Source organism: Dermacentor albipictus, chromosome 4 (genome assembly GCF_038994185.2).
Source record: "Dermacentor albipictus isolate Rhodes 1998 colony chromosome 4, USDA_Dalb.pri_finalv2, whole genome shotgun sequence".
NCBI classification, from domain to species: domain Eukaryota; kingdom Metazoa; phylum Arthropoda; class Arachnida; order Ixodida; family Ixodidae; genus Dermacentor; species Dermacentor albipictus.
The window spans coordinates 102,356,934-102,374,585 of NC_091824.1; the positions used below are offsets into that span (position 1 = coordinate 102,356,934).

Genomic DNA, 17,652 nt, shown 5'->3' on the forward strand with positions numbered 1-17,652 from the left:
TAAAGGCGGGAAAGGTGATCGCAGAATGGGCCCAGTTCAACGGCTAGTTCGGATGTACTCAGTGTAATGAGCTGCTCGTCACGGGCTGTCCCGGTGTTGCGAGCAGCTGGCCTCGCCACGTTACACCGCGCCCGCCCTTAGTCAGAACTCGGCATGAGTCATGCGCCTCCGCCAGTGTCCACTGCTTCTCACGTCAGTGAAACTGTGCACTCGGCGCACCGAAAGCTGCCGTTTGGTTCTGGTCAAGCTGGGCTAAACGTAGTGGTTGTAAGTGCAGCAACTTTCGTGATAAGGGGCGCCGTAAGTCCTGTCGACCAATACATATAGATGGCGCTCGAAAATATTAGCGTTTGTTGCGATATGCGTGCACATTGGCTGCCGTTGGGAGCCTTTTCTGAACTCTGATGCTCGGGTTGTTCCACAGCACTCTTGTCATGCAGCGGGTGTCCGTTGACGAATAGGACGCCGAAATTTCGGCTCTAAGTGCATGCCGCATTGCAGCAAATGCGTTTGTTGTGTACTTAGGCGCATTGCATCCCACATGTTGAAGGCGTTGAATCTGTTGCGGCTTGCAGCAAAGGCCGACAGAAGTGTGTTGAGAACGCACAGCTAGACACCGCCGTGCTCGAGGATTTGGCCGAGTTTTCCAAATATCTTGATCGCTACAAAGTTGCGACCAGTGAGGTACGAAATCTTTGTTCTACACCGCGCAGCCAAATAGTATGGTATATATATATATATATATATATATATATATATATATATATATATATATATATATATATATATATATATATATATATATTTCTAATGCGCATTTACAATGGCACGTGTGTGTGGGTGGGTGGGGGTGTGGGTGTGGGTGTGTGTGGGGGTGTGTGTGTGCGTTTGCGTTTGCGTGTGTGCGTGGGTGTGTGTGGGTGTGTGCGTGCGTTTGCGTTTGCATGTTTGCGTACTACGGGTTGGGGAGGGGCTGAGCGTGCGTACACCTCGTCTTGTTCACACTGTTTACAAGTGTCTTACAGGCACATATGTTATTTATTACGGTGTACAAGTGAAGCGCTAGCATAAATATGGGGTCGCTGCCGGTTCATATTACGCCGAGATTAGTGTGTGTATCCGAGATTAGTGTGTGTAAATCGACGTGTGTGTATCCTGAATACCGCATATATACCTAGTAAAGTGCTAGTTGTTGAGCAGCTTGAATAAACACGTCTCTTTTTCTGAATATTCCGTCTAGTTATAATTCGATTTCTGGAAGTGTGAGCAGCCATGCAGGATATTCGACGTCTGAGTGCCGAAATTCATTTCTTGGCAATATGTGAAGATTTTCTCGAATTTCTATATGAACATAACTTCTATCTCGTTTCATTATGCCTAGAGCCAATGAGTGGCTTTTATGCTGTGTTCGAAGACGGAAATAATGCCGGCATGTTTCTGTAGTTCGCATAACAGAAAATGGTGATTGGCGAGCCTCAGCTATTACAAGAGAGGTAGAAGTCGTTCGTGGGCCTCCTAGACATATGCGTAGTCCTCTAGCTAAAAGTTTTTCAATTCAGTTATCTGACGTGTGGGAAAGTCCGTGTAAGATGGGCGCGGAATACGCAATTTTTTTGTCGCATTAATGCATTGTAAACAGTCAGCAAGGATAATACTGATCCGCCCCATGATGTGCCTGCAAGTCTGCGAAGTACAGTCACTGTAGCATAGTATAATATAGTCACTATAGTTTTTTTTTGTGTGTGTGGGGTGCCCGGGATAGCTGCCTATCAAGTATTATGCCAAGAAATCGATGCTGTGTGACAGTAATTAGAGGGTGTCCTTCCAGGTTTAGGGTGAAATTTTTTAACTGCCTTCGAGTGAACGGCAATACAGCTGTCTTTGCGTGTGATAGAACCATTCTTCTCTTTCTCTCAAAAATTGATAATGATATTTGTGCTGTCTTGCAATGCCATCTGAAGTAGTTGAGCATTAAACCCAGATGTGCTGCTTTCATTAGCAGAAGCTTCTTTGTATATCTTTATAACTATTTAGTACCGGTCTTCAATATGGGAGTCTCAGAGAGAACATTAAGCAACGTTGAAACACAAATTTGTATTTAAGGTTACTAGTGATCAAAATTTGATTAGGTGCAGTAATAGAAATCTTCCCCGCGAATATTGTAGGTCACTTTGGGTTACATCTCCTAATCCCAAGAAGAATTGATTGACTGAACGTAAATCTTCGTTTTCCTATCTCGCTATTCCAAGATTTCTGCGGTTGCCCGTACTTGGTGGAGTGCTATGTATTTGTCGCCATGCTTGACTAGGACGTGTGCTGCTGAACGCAAGAACGTTGATTTTATTCCGAAGCATGGTGACCGCATTTCAAGTGGTGACGAATGAAATACAAACTTGTACAAAGCATTGGGTGCTCGTTAAAGAGCTCCAGACGTTCAGAATTACTTCGAGTCCCATACTTACGGTGCCTGCGTGGATTTGGAGTGATAAAAGGCACAAGTCCACCAGTAGTGTTTATGTTATGGCTGTGCGAAACACTTAGCACCAACAGGGAACACCTTCCCCTTTCTTTGTTCGATCAATAGCGCGTGACAGAATGGGCAAAGAAAGCGAGACAGACTCAAGAGTGCAGCTGCGGCCCAACTGTCAAAATTAGGGTGTTTAACGTCCCAAAACTGCGCAGTCCGTTATGAGAGAGGCTGTAGTGGAACGCTCTAAATTAGTTCTGTACGTTTGGGATTTCACTAAGCTGCACCCAAAACAAGGCACACACATTCCTCTCCAATAAAAATGAGGTCACCATGGCCGGAAGTGAAACCCGCAATATCATGCTCTGCAGTCAAACACCACAGCAACTGAGCCACTACGACTGGTCGCACTGCTGCTTCATATACGGTGTGTTCAAAATTAAGTTTAAGTTTTCTAAAAAGGCACGCGAAGGACCACCTGTGCAAATCAGTTATGTGGCTAGGGGGACGCAAAGTTCAGTTAAGGGGCGTTTATTTCCAACACAATGTTGGGGGTCCTAAAGGCAAAAAAACCTGTCATAGACAACTTGGGGGGACCTGGGGACCAATTCAGAAAGCAGGAAAAGTGATACAATTACAAAAGAACAATTTGAAAGGCTTTACATCAGAGGGTATTTTACAATAGCGAAAATAATGTACAATAATATAATATAAAATAAAATAATACAAAATAATATAAAGAGATTATAATTTTCGCTGTCAGCTGCCCAATTGACTAAAATTGAATAATTAACTTTTTATTGACTGTAGTAAGTGTGTATGTTTGTATTCTAAAGTTAGAGGCAGTCGTGTTTGAACACAATTTTACTTGGAAGAATTCTTCTAGCGTATCTGTGCTCCGAGATATGCGACTCTAAATTTTAGTTGTTCGCATGATTACACATGCAAGAGACTGACAATCGGCGTAGAGCTCCTCCCTGATGTGACGCGGCTGTTGCGTGCGGCGCTTAGTCTGACAACGGGGTGGAGGCATAGGCAAATATAACGGTTCCCCTTCCGCTGTCGACTCGCGAAATAAAGGTATGACAGCACGGTGTGTCGTGCAGTTGTTGCTCTTGATTGCAATAAAACTTACAGCACTTGGAAATCAGCAGTCACTTTATTTGCATAGCCCAGGACCATGCCCGCTCCTCTAGTCACCATTACGCACGCGCACTGCCCTCCAGCTTCTCCGCTCGCGCCATTATCTTGGCATGGCAGCTGCCACCATCGTAACAGGCTGCGCTGTCACGTGTTACGACAACGGTTCCGGGTTCTTCGATTTTTTTTTTATGTCACCAGTATTTCACCAGCCGAGAAGGGAAGTGGGACAGTCATCATCTTTGCCAATGCCTCTGCCCCATTGTCAGACTAAACGCCGCACGCAACAGTCGCGTCACATCAAGGAGGAGCTTTGCGTCGATTATAATTTTCTTGCATGCATAATCTTGCGAACAATTAACGTTTGGAGTCGAATATCGCGGAGCACAAACACGCTCGAACAATTCTTCCGACTGATATTGTGTTGAAACACGATTGCCTCTAACTTTTCAATGCAGATAATACCCATTTACTGCAGTCAACAAGAAGTTAGTTATTCAATTTTAGGTGACTGGGCTGCTGACAGCGATAATTATCATCTCACTTTGTGTCTGGTAACATAATCTATATTCACAGGTGGTCTTCGCATGCCTCCCAGTGCCTAAATAAAAAAAAACACAAATCTTAATTTTGTATACCCTCTATGTTAAATGCACAAGCCAATAAACTTTCGCTCAGCTGCCGCTTTCCACTGCTCCAGTTAAAGTCTTTCTGGTTACGATAGGAACCTCGGTTCATCCCGCTAATGCTGTCAAAATCCGCATATACCTTCTTTTTTGCAACATATTTTTCGCTTTCTCAGCGTGACGATTACAGCTTCCGAGCTCTCCTCCCCATGTATAAACACTTTACAGAACAAAAAAGTGTTGGGCTTTGTGCGCTACGACTGAAGCACCGTCTCTTTAGAATGCGCATATATACAGAGACAAGCGACAAGACCGAGAGCTCGTTGTTCCGACAGCGACGGGCAACACGTACTCTCCCCGTTTGAACTATGACGAATTACGAAGACGTCTTGTCGATATAGGTTAGTAATTTTCCAGCAATTACGTCTCACCGCTCCAACGGTGACGAGCTCCCACGCAAATTCTAAACAGAACTATTCCGCGCCACCAATAGAACGAACAGAGAAAGAGTGAGAAAGAAGCGAAGAAGACCGAGAACAGGTCGTTCGGTCTGGTCCTTCGGCGCAGTTCGAGTGAAATTAAATTGTGCCGGCTCCCCGGGGTGAAATAGATAGCTACGATGGAGCAAGATGCAAGAGAAAGAGAGTTCCGGGTCTTCTTTCTTTTTTCGTACGCGCCCTCGGCTTCGTCCCTGCGCGTTCCTTTCCTTTTTGGAGGCAGCGTGGAATTTCCTTCGAAAGGAATTAAAGGCGCAACTAATGAGAGCCCCACTCGCCCCGGAACTAAGTTCCCGTTTCCTTCCTCGTTCCTTCCTTACTTCCCCTTTCTTTGCCGCTCACAATCTGCGCGGTGCGGTTCCATTCTTTGACGACTGAGCACAGCTTAGCGGCGGCGCGTTCCATTCGCGCCAGGTTTTCGCCTGTTTTGGAGAAGTGCGATCGAAGCTAGTTAAAGAAATTCGACGAGTTCCATTTCTGCTGCCACTTCCATTTCGTTTTTTCCCGTCCCACCTCTCGCGCCCCTTCTTGTCAATGTTCTGGTTTGCCCAGATTGCGCACTCAAACATTCGATGCGGGTAACGTGCGGGTTTTCGCGTGCAATCACGTTCGCGTACGCGGGAAAAACTCTTGTTTTTTTTTCTCCCTTGCCGTCCTCAGTGCTTAGTTATCGAGCGGTAATTACGTCCTCTCTGCATCTACGGGTAGTTTTTGACAATGCTTGAAATGGCGCTTCACCTATACAGTCTCGTTGCTCTGTCTTTGTCCTTGTCCAAGTTGTTTCCATAGCTTAGTGCATGTAAGAACGTGGGGTAGTTTTCGTTGAGGAATTCACTCCGGTGCACAGAACTAACGAAATGACGATGCATAGTGGGTCGCCCATAGCTTATGAACAGTAATAGAAGCATACGTGTTTTCTTTTGTCTTCTTCGATGAAGAACAGGTAACATAACAGGGGCCGAATTCATAAAGCTTTTCATTCATGAGTAGTCATCGACTTGGCCGGTCGCCTTCGAAGTAGTAAGTCCAGCAGTAGAATTAGATAAAATTTTCTTTTGCAAACAAGCGTAGTATACGAACTTTTTTGTGAATGCAGGCCCAGATATGTCATGCACTTCGTGAAAGAAAATGCAGATAAGCTCGCAAGAATGAAACATGCAGGGCTTGTCAAAAACAACATGGAGTACACGTAGCTACGCTGAACGGTTCCACTGCTTAAGTGCTTTATCACGGAGAGCAGGAATACGCGAACATGTTGCATCTGCATTGCACGCTTCACCTGAAGTAGTTTGTTAGGCCTCTGATCAGGCCAGAATGCTAGCTTTCTTTAAAATTCAAGTACAGTGCGTCGTCGATTATTGTTTTGATAGCTTGAAGAGACTTCCCCACAGCTCGTACTTAAGAAATGGTTAAACGGGGTCAGAAAAACTTCCAGGATGTTCAGGCTCAATACTGGACGCCAAGGGCTCATGCCTTCGATTCCGTTCGCAAAATATTCAATGACTCTCTTATAAATTAATTATTAAAGATTTATTTCTATTTCTGACACCACGGGCACTATTCCCTCGAAGAGACCTTGCGGTTAAGTAAAACCAGTGGTATTTTTATTCTTTCAACGGGAAAATCTCTTATCCCCTGGCAGCGAGGTTTTCATCGTGTCCAATTCACAGGGCTGCATGAATTTTCACACCCCACTATATTGCTGGAACATTGCTCAGGCCCACTGCTTTTAAACTGGCACAGGGGGGGGGAGGTCGCACAGCTTTGTGCAATTTCTCATTCAGTTTCAATACATAGATGTTTTATGTTATATACAATAAAACTCCAATGAAGCGATGCTGCAGTCAATTTCCATTGCTTGCCAGTTCAAACAATTATCTCTTCCTCGTAGCGCATTTTAGACGGGCAATATTTATATACCGTAATCAGATAACTGTGAGGTCAGGTGAGTGAAAGTAAGTTTCTAGAATTTTAAAAGTGAACAAGGAAGAAGCTACAAAAGGCCCAAACAAGCGACAAAAAATATAGGGTTCGGAACCCTCCAACGCAGAAACAAATTTATAGGTTTCAAAACCGGCTTTCCTCAGCGCAAGCGGGATAACCTGAAACACTACCGGCATAAGGCAAACCCACTTAGGCAGAATAATGCATGTGCTCTCACACTCCATGCATCAATGCCGGAAGTGCTCTGCACTAACCGAAATTGGCTTTGTTGCCCAGTTAAACGAGCTTTCTCCTTCTTTTATTTATATTTCCAAGCTTTCAGAGATTTCCTAATAGCTTTGTTTACTTGAAACCAAAGTAGCATATAACTCAGATTTACGGCACTGTCTTATCTGCTAACTATGAGTTTATTACTTATAGCAAGCCATGTTCTCCTATTCTCGAGCAGTACTGGGCTCTTAGTTACAAAACCTTCTTACGTTAGAAATGCTTGTAAGATAAAAATTTCAACCATTCCTGAAGCTAAACATATTATTAGCGATCAAAAGTACCCGCCCAATGCCAGAGCTCACTTGCGAAATAAAGCTTTGTGAATTCGGCCTGTGCCCATATTAACAGAAGGCTCTTGCACTAGAATAGTTCGTAAGTACTAACTTCAACCAATCCAGATTCTAGACACACTATTAACAATGACAGCCAGCAAATTTTTCAGCCTCCATTTTTGTAAGCTTGCGTAAAAATAAATCAAGTACGACTGTTCATGGTTTCCCTGTTGAAATGACTAGGTAACTGACAAGACCGGACAGCGCTTCACTCAGGAAAAAAAGAATTGATAGGACATACAAAATGTTAGAAGGAGCTGCAAAATTTCTCGCGCATTCGCCGCAGAGCACAGGTAAACCGTTTGTGCGCCCAATACAAGTTTCAATTGTGATTTCAGTTTAGTTTCATTTGTGTTCAGTTCGGTTGAGCTCTCATTTCTACTGCGTTTGTACCCTCATCCTTCTCTGTGGGACAGCTGTCGCGTTTCAAGGACATTCTATGACGAACACAAGCCAACTATCCCGACTCGCCATCTTAATGGAACGGTTCAAAGCGTGCAGAGCCCAACAACTTCACTCGCCGCTTGAAAGTTGCATAACACCTTGAGCCAGTTTAGAGGAGTTGGCGCGGTTTTCGAGTTCTGCGGGCCCAACTGCAGAAATGCTGGGCACCGTCCAGTGCACGCACATAAGTTGAACTCTTGTCTTCTCTCTCTCTCTTTCTCTCTATCTCCCCTTCCATTGTGTAGCCTAGTGAACTGGGTAACAGTCTAGGTAACCTCCCGGTTTTTTTTAAATTTTCTGATGTTTCTCTTACCTCCTATCGATACCATCTTCTCCTCATAACGCGGCATGCTAACATATCACAGCACCGAACTTACAAACCAGCCTGCCCATCATTTCTCCTGCAAAGCTACGACTACGCGCGCGCTTCGCTTCGCTGCGAGTTTTGGAGCTGTCGGCCATTACTCGCGTTTGTAATCAATCACTGCGTTCGCTCGATACGCGTCAAGCGTAAGCTGCGCGCAGCGTGCTGTGCTCTGATAGCCCCGCTAGTTCATTCCAGGGCCATTTGTAAAATTAACATTGCTTTGGTCAAACCGCACTGAATTCACCAGTGAAGCCGCTGAACAGCCGAGGCATCGGATCAGGCGTGAGTTCAACTTAGCGCGATTTCTCTCATAATCGCAGCTGGCCATTTCTAGGGTTTGGCGGAAAAGTGCGTTGTCTGTTACTTGTTGTTTCATGAACGTGCGTATCTGTGCCTGATCTCGCAAAGCCCACTGTATTACTTGTGCTGCGATGAGTATGATAAATGAAAATTCTCTTTTTAACAGCAGTGAACTTCTCGCAAAGCCCGTAATAACATTTTTGACACACTGGAGCGTGTTTTAAGTTGTGAGTACTTCAGTAAACCAACTCCGAATTAATAATTCCTTTAGTACTTTCTTTTTTCAAGCAACATTTTGTTTTGTTTTTTTGTAGGAATTTGGACTCCTTGTCCAGAAATAAAGGCAAACGTTTCTCAAATTTTTCTTGTGCAGAATGGTGTTTGAGTTCTATGTCAATAAAATGTTGCGACTACGTGACGGTGTTTCATAGTTGTTCATTCATCTTTTGACATCGTTTGTATAAATGGCACTTCGTTAAGCAAATCCTTCAGCCTCCTCACATGAATGTGTACATCACCGCCTATAAGAAAGCATATAGAATTACGCGAATATGTGTATTTGACGTTACCCTTACAAAAATTTTTAATGTGTTTTTTTAGAAAGTCTTTTGAACTTTCTCTATAGAACTCTATTGTGTTTATTTTGATTGCCTATAGAATTTTCCTATAGAGTTTCAAAAGTTATTTGGCCACCGCATTCTTATAGGAACTCTAAAGACACATTTCTATAGAACATTTCTATCGAGTTGCTTTAGAGATGCTAAAGACAAATTTCTATAGAATATTTCTATCGAGTTGCTTTAGAGATGCTAAAGACAAATTTCTATAGAATATTTCTATCGAGTTCCTTTAGAGATGCTAAAGACAAATTTCTATAGAATATTTCTATCGAGTTTCTTTAGAGATGCTAAAGGCAAATTTCTATAGAATATTTCTATCGAGTTGCTTTAGAGATGCTAAAGACAAATTTCTATAGAATATTTCTATCAAGTTCCTTTAGAGATGCTAAAGACAAATTTCTATAGAATATTTCTACCGAGTTTCTTTAGAGATGCTAAAGGCAAATTTCTATAGAATATTTCTATCGAGTTGCTTTATAGATGCTAAAGGCAAATTTCTATAGAATATTTCTATCGCATTGCTTTAGAGATGCTAAAGACAAAAATTCTATAGAATATTTCTATGCAGTTGCTTTCGAGTCCCTACAAGCAAATGCCTATAAAAGCTAGGCCGATGTGTGTAAAGTACTTGCAATTTACCAAAGTTCTACTGTAGGCAATAAGGACTACAGTAAATGCAGTGGCAAAATAATTGGTGCTACAACCACAAAGTATTCAGTTTGAAATGTTTATTGCACTTCAGACTAGATACATGCTTCATATATGTGACATACACACTTCAGACTAGAACTTGCAACACACAAACTGTAGCTGCCAACATGCTTCTCAGGTCAAGCTGGTGGTGCAAACACACGAAACATGAGGTAAAAGAATCAGTGGCAGACTTGATTACAGTTGACACCTCGCAATAACAGGCTTGACTAGGACAAGAAACCATACCATTAAAACTGCAAAAGGAGTGCCTGTTCCAGCAGTGCACATTAAATGTTTGGATACTAAAGCCTGAAAATAGACTGATATGAATGTGCACTCCAATGTTGTGTTAGCCTGACGAAACGACACAGCATTTTAGTCTGAGCAAAAATAACACTGGCAGTCGCTGCAAAAATGTGGCAAATAATGGCTTTCACAGATAAGTACACCATATACCGAAACCACACGGCATTTTAGTCTATGTTTATGTGTAAAATTAGCACTGGTAGGCCCTGCAAAAATGTGGCAAACAGGGGTTATCATAGAGCAGTAGAGCATATATCGTAAAAAGTTTAAGAGCTTGTATTTCGTTGTAAGGGAAACAATTTTGAGATCAGAGCCAATATTCTAATTAGGGTGAGAAATACAAACCAGACCGACACACGCAATGACTAAAAAAGAGATTTAGCTCAGGAGCTCCTATGTAATGCACATGAACAGTAAAATCGTTTTTCTCGGCAACTATGCAACCAAATTTGATGAGGTTTGATACATTTAAAAATGTTTAAATAATAGTTTTTACATTAACACCATCAATTTTCATTAAAATTTTCTGAAAATAGCAAAACTTGAAGGAAAAGGACTTAGTTTGCAACGGTAAATAAAAAAAGAGCTAGCACAAATTCGTTAATTCTGTAAATTTTCCTACTCAAATACATCCAAAATACAGAAATATTTTTGAGACAACCACAGCACTAATTTGAATTAAGTTTGCGGCATTTGAGAATTCTACCTGTTGCAGGAAGAACTATTTGGCAGGTTTAAGAAAAATAACACCACGAAGCTTACTAATCCCCGTCTCTGTGCCAGAAAGAGATATCATAGTTCTGCAGACTCCATCTGCTATGTCTAAAGTCAACAAACTGTATATATGAATTTACAGCTTACATGAAATTGTTGCAACGTTTGAGAGTTTCGCGCATCTGCTCATAAATTAGTGATTGTATATTAGAGCAGCATATGGTATCTCTAATTTGACAGATTAAATTATGGTATTAGGTCCAACAGAAATGTGATCTCATTTTTTGTTATATAAGATTTGTTAACCTTACTGCTCTGTTTCTTCAAAATTTACAGTTTCCATGAATTCGTGCTACGTGAATTATGCTTTTTCAAATAATGTTTACTTTGATGCAACAATATTTCTTTATTTTACCTGACTCCTTGCTAAAAAAACTGCACAGTATTCATGAGATATGAATAAATAAATATTAAGTGAATAAGTAAACAAACAAATATTGCGGTTTGTCTTAGCATTCCACCACCAGCATGAACTGTAGGGAGCTTTGGCTACTGCCCACATGGTTGCAAGTTCATTCTTACATGACCACCTGCTATTTCACTTCCCAGGAATGGAGCGAGGAAAGGCTAGTTTTTGGCCTCATTTGGTCCGTCTAGTAACGGCGACGGTGGAGCCTGGAAAATAAAATTGAAATTAATTTTCAAAAGGTGTAATGAACATTCAGTCATAATGTATTAGCAGGCACAAACATGCCACAAATATCTATATAGTTGTAGCATTATGCTAAGTTTCATTTCAGTATTTCAGAAAAAAATTATAACAGAAAGGTGGCAGAACGCCCCACCTCCCCACCACTCTGCCAAACAGTGGCAGTTCTTTTGAGAATAACTATTGAGAATATTTTTACTTTCCCAAGATTCGGTGACATCAGCACTGGGCCAATGTGCCTGGCAGTAGAATATCATTGCTGATGACAAAAAGCATCTCCGAACGACAACAGCCTAGTCACACATTAATCTCATCTTGCAATGACAACACATTCCCATTTATAACATAAGCAAGCAGGAACACCCATGAGCTAAGTCCTATACAGATGTCACACTATGCATAGAAAATTTTTTTTTTTAAAAAGAAGGGAATGACCTACTGGCTTCTATTGCTGAGCGGTAGACAAAATTAATATTCCATCCGCTATTAGCCATAGTTGGTATGTACTATGCTTAACATGCGAATAATAAATTTCTCACATGGAGCCTGGGCAATCATGACGATGCATCTAAGTATGCATTGTATGGGGAACAATAATGTTTTAAGTTGTTTTCGCAAACTATGATGGATAACTGCCAATTTGTGGTATTTGGAACACAGTCGCGGTGTCACTGTCAGATACAATGGACACAGTATATTCGTGCTTTTTGAGTTATTGAAACAATTAGTTTCTAATCTAGTACGGGTATGTACACTGATATGTATCCTAAACGCAATGATAAGACTGCCCAATTGCAATTGTCCTTCTTGCAACCTGGCATGTGAAAAACAGAAAACAAAAATTATACTAATCAAGTAACTTTGAAAATTGATTGCATAACTGCTCTATAGGTTAAGCAGAAAATTTAACAAGAAATAACGTGCCTAAAACTAGTTGCAACAAACAAATTTGTTACTACGAAGGTTGCGGACAATTCAGTAAACAGATTGTGACCCAGTCTTTTTATGTGGCATTCCTCAGCGATGTTGTTGGTCAATTGGTTGCCGCAGCTGAACAAAACAGATGAACAGTCTAAATCTGGCGCGCAGCCCCAGTCCCATCGGTGCATGGTCAAGTGGGATGAACATACTGATCCGGGGAGTGAATTATGGTGCTGTCTTAGGTACGTGTTGAGGCACCGGCCAATCTGTTGCATGTACATTTGACCAAATATACACATGATCACAAGAATAGACTACACTACCCCTGACAGACAAGACAAATTTAGTGGTATCTAAGCAAGCCTTTCTTGTCAGGGTGCCATATGCACAGAAGTGTGCAAGAGAATTGAGAAAGGCAAGCAGGCAAGGGAGGCTTGCTCGGTGAAAGATACCACCAAATTTGTCGTGTGTCACAGGCAGTGAGTGCACTGTATCCCTTTCACATGTGGTCAAGCGTACATAGGGCAAACTGGCCGGTATCTTATGTGTATAAGAGATCACTATATTTCATTTAAAAGACCAGTATGGTCATCCAACTTGGTCGTACATTTCCACAACGGGGCTTCATGTTGGATTACAATCGTTCATCTGTTTTCATCCACCGTAAAAACTGACAAGTGAAATCGATGAGGCATACCACATATATAGTAAGAGATGTGGGTGAGCCCCCATATTTAATGCAACAAACAAAAAAGGCATCCTGTGTAGGTCACAAGGTATCCATATCAGTCTGTGCCTATGTACTACAGAAGTAAATGCAGCTTAGTAAATACTGACCTTCATATTAATTTTCAAGAAATTAAAGCTCACCAAATGTGTATTTTGCAGTGGCTGTTACTATGGAAACAGAGAAGTAACTGTAAAGATATCAATGATAAACAAAGATGTGCACACTACGTGCTTAGACCTGTGACATTATTAGTCCACTACCCTTCGAATTCCTACATGCACAGAAAACTGCACGAGATTGTAGCACACACAGAAAAAAATTATGCAAATAGGGGTACAGCATAGGAAATAGTTTTCAAAGAATAAAACCCCAATAAAAAGTCATAAATACACTATGTACAAAGCAAAAAATATATGTAACTTGCAGGTAAGCAACTTACGCAAAAGAAATACTAAACATCAGGAATGGTTGGGTATAGTTTTATACACAACACAATCATGTGGGCATAATGGCTATGCACACTAATAGGTAGCAAGTTCAATGAGGTTGCATAAATATTTAGTCTCTTTAGTATGCTGCATTAAGTAATGTGTTGACAAACTTCACCATGAATGACACCAAGCACCCTTTTTGGAACACGTACATTTCATACACACCTGTCATGACCATCCAGATCACACGCCATGCTGCTGCAGCCATATATCCACAGGGTCTGCATTTCTTGGGGCTCCTCGATCTTGTAGTTTATGTTGTGGGTCACGGCCTCGCCACTACAAAATCAATTCTATGTTAGCTTATAGCAGTGGCACAATAAAGCTGTGATATCGTGAAAACATGCAATCAGCACCTAAAAGAGTCACGAAAACAATGTCTGCACTAATGTGGAAAGAGAGCAAATGCTTGAAATCATCGAATGTCATGACAATGCGAACCTCTACATCGAATAAAGTTTTGGACGCACCGCAGCAGCAGATTACAATCTAAACTTAATGTTTTTTTTTCCATTACTTAGTATAGGCAACGTTCCCCTGTAATGCTTAGTTAAGTCAGTTATGTCAACACCTCTTGCCTTGGAAATAAAGCTGTACTAGTAGCATGCTGTGATTGGCTTACATTTTTTTCTTAGAACTGTTCGTTAGCCAAAAACCTCGTAAGCAGAGATTGTGCACAACGTCGAAGCATTTATAAGTGAGGAAACGTCATTGAAGAAAGAATCGATGAAGAGGTAGACGGGTCGTTACTATGCAACTTTAGCAGACAAGCGGGAGCTCACGCACAACTGCACAAGGCGACCGCGATTTCCGAAACTTTTCTCTGGGGAAGCAAACGCTTATCAGGATTATCAATTCCGCACTGTGGCAATAGAGTTGCGTACACAATTCTTACAACCAGCGCGTAGCAAGTATCAGCACAGGGTTCACTGTTGTCGTGGGTGTTCCACTTACTACGTTCGCAAGGCACTCTATACACACACGGGAAGCACACACAACACGGATGAACGCACGTGTAGTTGGCGAGCACGATTGCTTACCGTTTCAACAGTACGACGAGGTCGAAAGGCACTCTCCAAGTTTCCAGTGATGCGTCTGCGATGTTACTTGCAGCAAACAAGCCACTGGGTAGTGGACGAGCTGAGGCGCGCTAATAATACGCATTACTTCTTTGCGCCGTCCACCAAACTTTCCACGAACACAAGCGGAGACAAAGGGAACGCACTCCATGGCATGAAAATCGTTGGTCCACATTTAGCCGGCGCGCCACGCATACGGCGTGCTTACAGCGAGACTCAAGCCATCTTCTGGCACTTTCGTGCTCGCGAACTACGTCTCATTTCATTACAGCAAACCTAATAACACACGATCAAACAAACACATCGACGCAGCTCGCACGACAACCGGTGAAGACGGAGCAATAATAACACGCCGTATCTTCGTATTCTACCTGGCGCGTTGAATACGAAAATACCGGCGCCGCCAGCGCCGTCTGTATAATAGTGCGGCTGCTGTGGCCTCCGTGATTCCTACAATCATACCCACTACAGCAGGTTTTGTGCTGTTTTGAGCCGGCCTTTCAGCCGAACTACATACATATGTTGCTAGACAAGAAGAAACATTGACATGCTCATATTGTGTGCTATAGTTTAGGGTAGAAATAAATTACATGCAGTATTCTTGCTTTTGAATCGCTTATGCCACATGTAGTCAGCAAAAAGCATGGCCTTCAAGATCTCGACAATTTACCCTGTGTAAGCTATCGCTGCGGTGTGATTTTAACGATTTCAACCTCGGTCACTGGCCTTAAAACCTTAACTGACTTTATGCGCAGCCGTTACCTGCAGTGCCTGGCGCCCTCACTTTGTTTCTCATTGAAGTAACTTCCTGCTGTCGTTTAAATGTAGCCCAGAAATTGTCGACACAACCTCGGAGGTACACGTGTGCAGTGTGTGATGTTTCCGTGCGCTTGTGTCCGTCGCACAGCAACGTATATACGATGATGTTTAATTTTACCCGTGAGGCACAGGTTACGCTTATGTGTTCCCTATCTTGCTTTCGTGGCGATGCGCTTATCATGCGCGGATCGCGCTCATGTGGTCTGTGACTTTTCAAGATTCCTTGAAAAAAAAAAAAGTTTCTGCAGCGTGCATTTGTCGCATTTGAGTGGTATGTGCCAGAAATGTGCGGCGGCGTTCGATCTGTTTCCGCCCCAAGTGCTGCAGTCACTGCATGCCAGCAAATAGATATGACGCGATTGCTAAGGCGCAGTTTTGCTTAGTGTTTCTTGGTATACATCTTTGTGATTTACCTGCATATGCGATATAAACCACAATGCGCGCTTCCGTTATATTTCTTTGGTTTTCCTAATTTCGATTAGTGTGATGTTTGCCTTGGTCAATGAGCGTCTTTTTAACGATGCTCTTACTTGATAGTGAAAAACCTCTGAAATGCCGATTGCAAGAACCAGCGTCTTCCAGTGCCTTCCAGTGTGAAACCAGCGCGTTTTTCTTTTTTCTTTTTCTTTCTTTTTTTTTAAGCACTGGATCGCACTGGGTACGCTGGCGCTCGCTGGGACTCACTCGAGACCAGTGAGAACGCTGGATAAGAGCTGGGTCACACTGGAAGAGACGCTCGCATTGGAAACGGCGCTGGTTGTGTTTGTGCCGCGCTGGCTCCAGCACGCAAGGACGAGCGCTGCTGAATATTAGATGCTTTATACGATTTCATGGCTTGATACTAGTATCTTGTCCTAAATAACGCTATATCTTAGGGTCATAGAACTATTTCGTGTCGCAGCATGGAATAAAGGTGCGTGAGCTGCCTTGTTTATTCCTGCACATGTGACACTGAAAATCACTTTCGTTTTTTGCATTTTGCCTTTTGACAGGGCGGACAGCTAAATTCTTTAACGAAACCACGCAAACACAGAGGACGCCGCTTTTTTAGTAGTTCGCACGTAACATATGACTGGGAGTTATCGCCATTGTCGCAGTGTTGTGAAGTGGACATGAAATCTAGAAGTCGTTCAGACGCGCTCGAACGGACCCCGAGTTCGAAGCCTACCGCTGCTTGATATTATCGCACCGATATACCTTTCAACTACCTATCGGGGCCTTCTTTCGTCATTTGAATATTTACAATGTATTGTTTCTTTCACTTGAAATCAAAATTAAAGGATGCGATCCAGCGTTTCTCTTTCCATTGGAAATGGTTCCAGTGTTTATCAACATACCCCACATTCAAACATTATTTTTGGACTGAGAAAACAAAATGACGCAGAAGTAATTTTAGGAATCGGCGACAAACATTTATAGCGTACAATACACAAAAACGTGAAAGTTCTGAGACATGCTACAAAGAGGGGTTCGCAGAGTTCTTTGGTGCAGCTTGCAATATTTCCTCATTGAAAACGTAAATCCCAACATACTTTCAGTTCAAATAGCTATGCTATGCTATTCATTCATATTATGACGCGAATGTCTTCTCTCGCTTTTAAAAGCGTGAAGGTGAAAAGTGTGCGCACATAATTGAAACAGTGCAATTAAGTTCTTTAGACCCGTAATGAACGATGCATCAGCACAAGCTAATTGCGACAAATCCATGAACAAATAAAAAATTGGGCGGAATGCATATCACTATGACTCTCGATGGTGTTGCGTTTAGCTTCGAATCAATATTACGCGTCAACCTATTAACCTATTGTCACCATTGAAACGAATAATGTGTGAGGCGTCTACTGCAGCGGGACTTCTCTTTCGCATTTTCTTAAGAACACCCGACGCCATACTGCGGCGCCGCCACGAAGCCTACGCAAGGTCTCGGAAATCCGTGGCACGCCGGTGCATGGCGAACGCTGAGAGACGCGCCGTGCGGCAGCCAGGCTACTCTTTCACGCTCCTTTTTAAGCACGCTGGGCCATCTTGTGGCACTGGCAAGAAGTACGCGCGTAGCCTCCCAAACAAGGAGTGTAGCACACCAGTGCGCGCGAACGCGGAGAATTGTTCCCTCCCTTGCCGCATACTCAGTGGGACACATACAGCAACCCGAGTTGGCGAGAGGCACATTGAAGAGCGGCGCA

The 17,652-nt window shown here is 42.6% G+C and overlaps 2 long non-coding RNA genes across 2 annotated transcripts in view; one reads left to right on the top strand and one right to left on the bottom strand.

Moving 5' to 3' along the window:
- Positions 1-17,652, top strand: part of LOC135904600 (uncharacterized) — a 498,596-nt gene that overhangs the window by 187,855 nt on the left and 293,089 nt on the right. The gene's annotated exons all lie outside the window — the stretch shown is intronic.
- Positions 9,565-14,971, bottom strand: LOC135904584 (uncharacterized). Its single transcript, XR_010565153.2, has 3 exons — positions 14,612-14,971; positions 13,737-13,850; positions 9,565-11,395 (listed from the first exon to the last, which is right to left on the bottom strand). It is a non-coding gene; the product is annotated as an uncharacterized lncRNA (long non-coding RNA).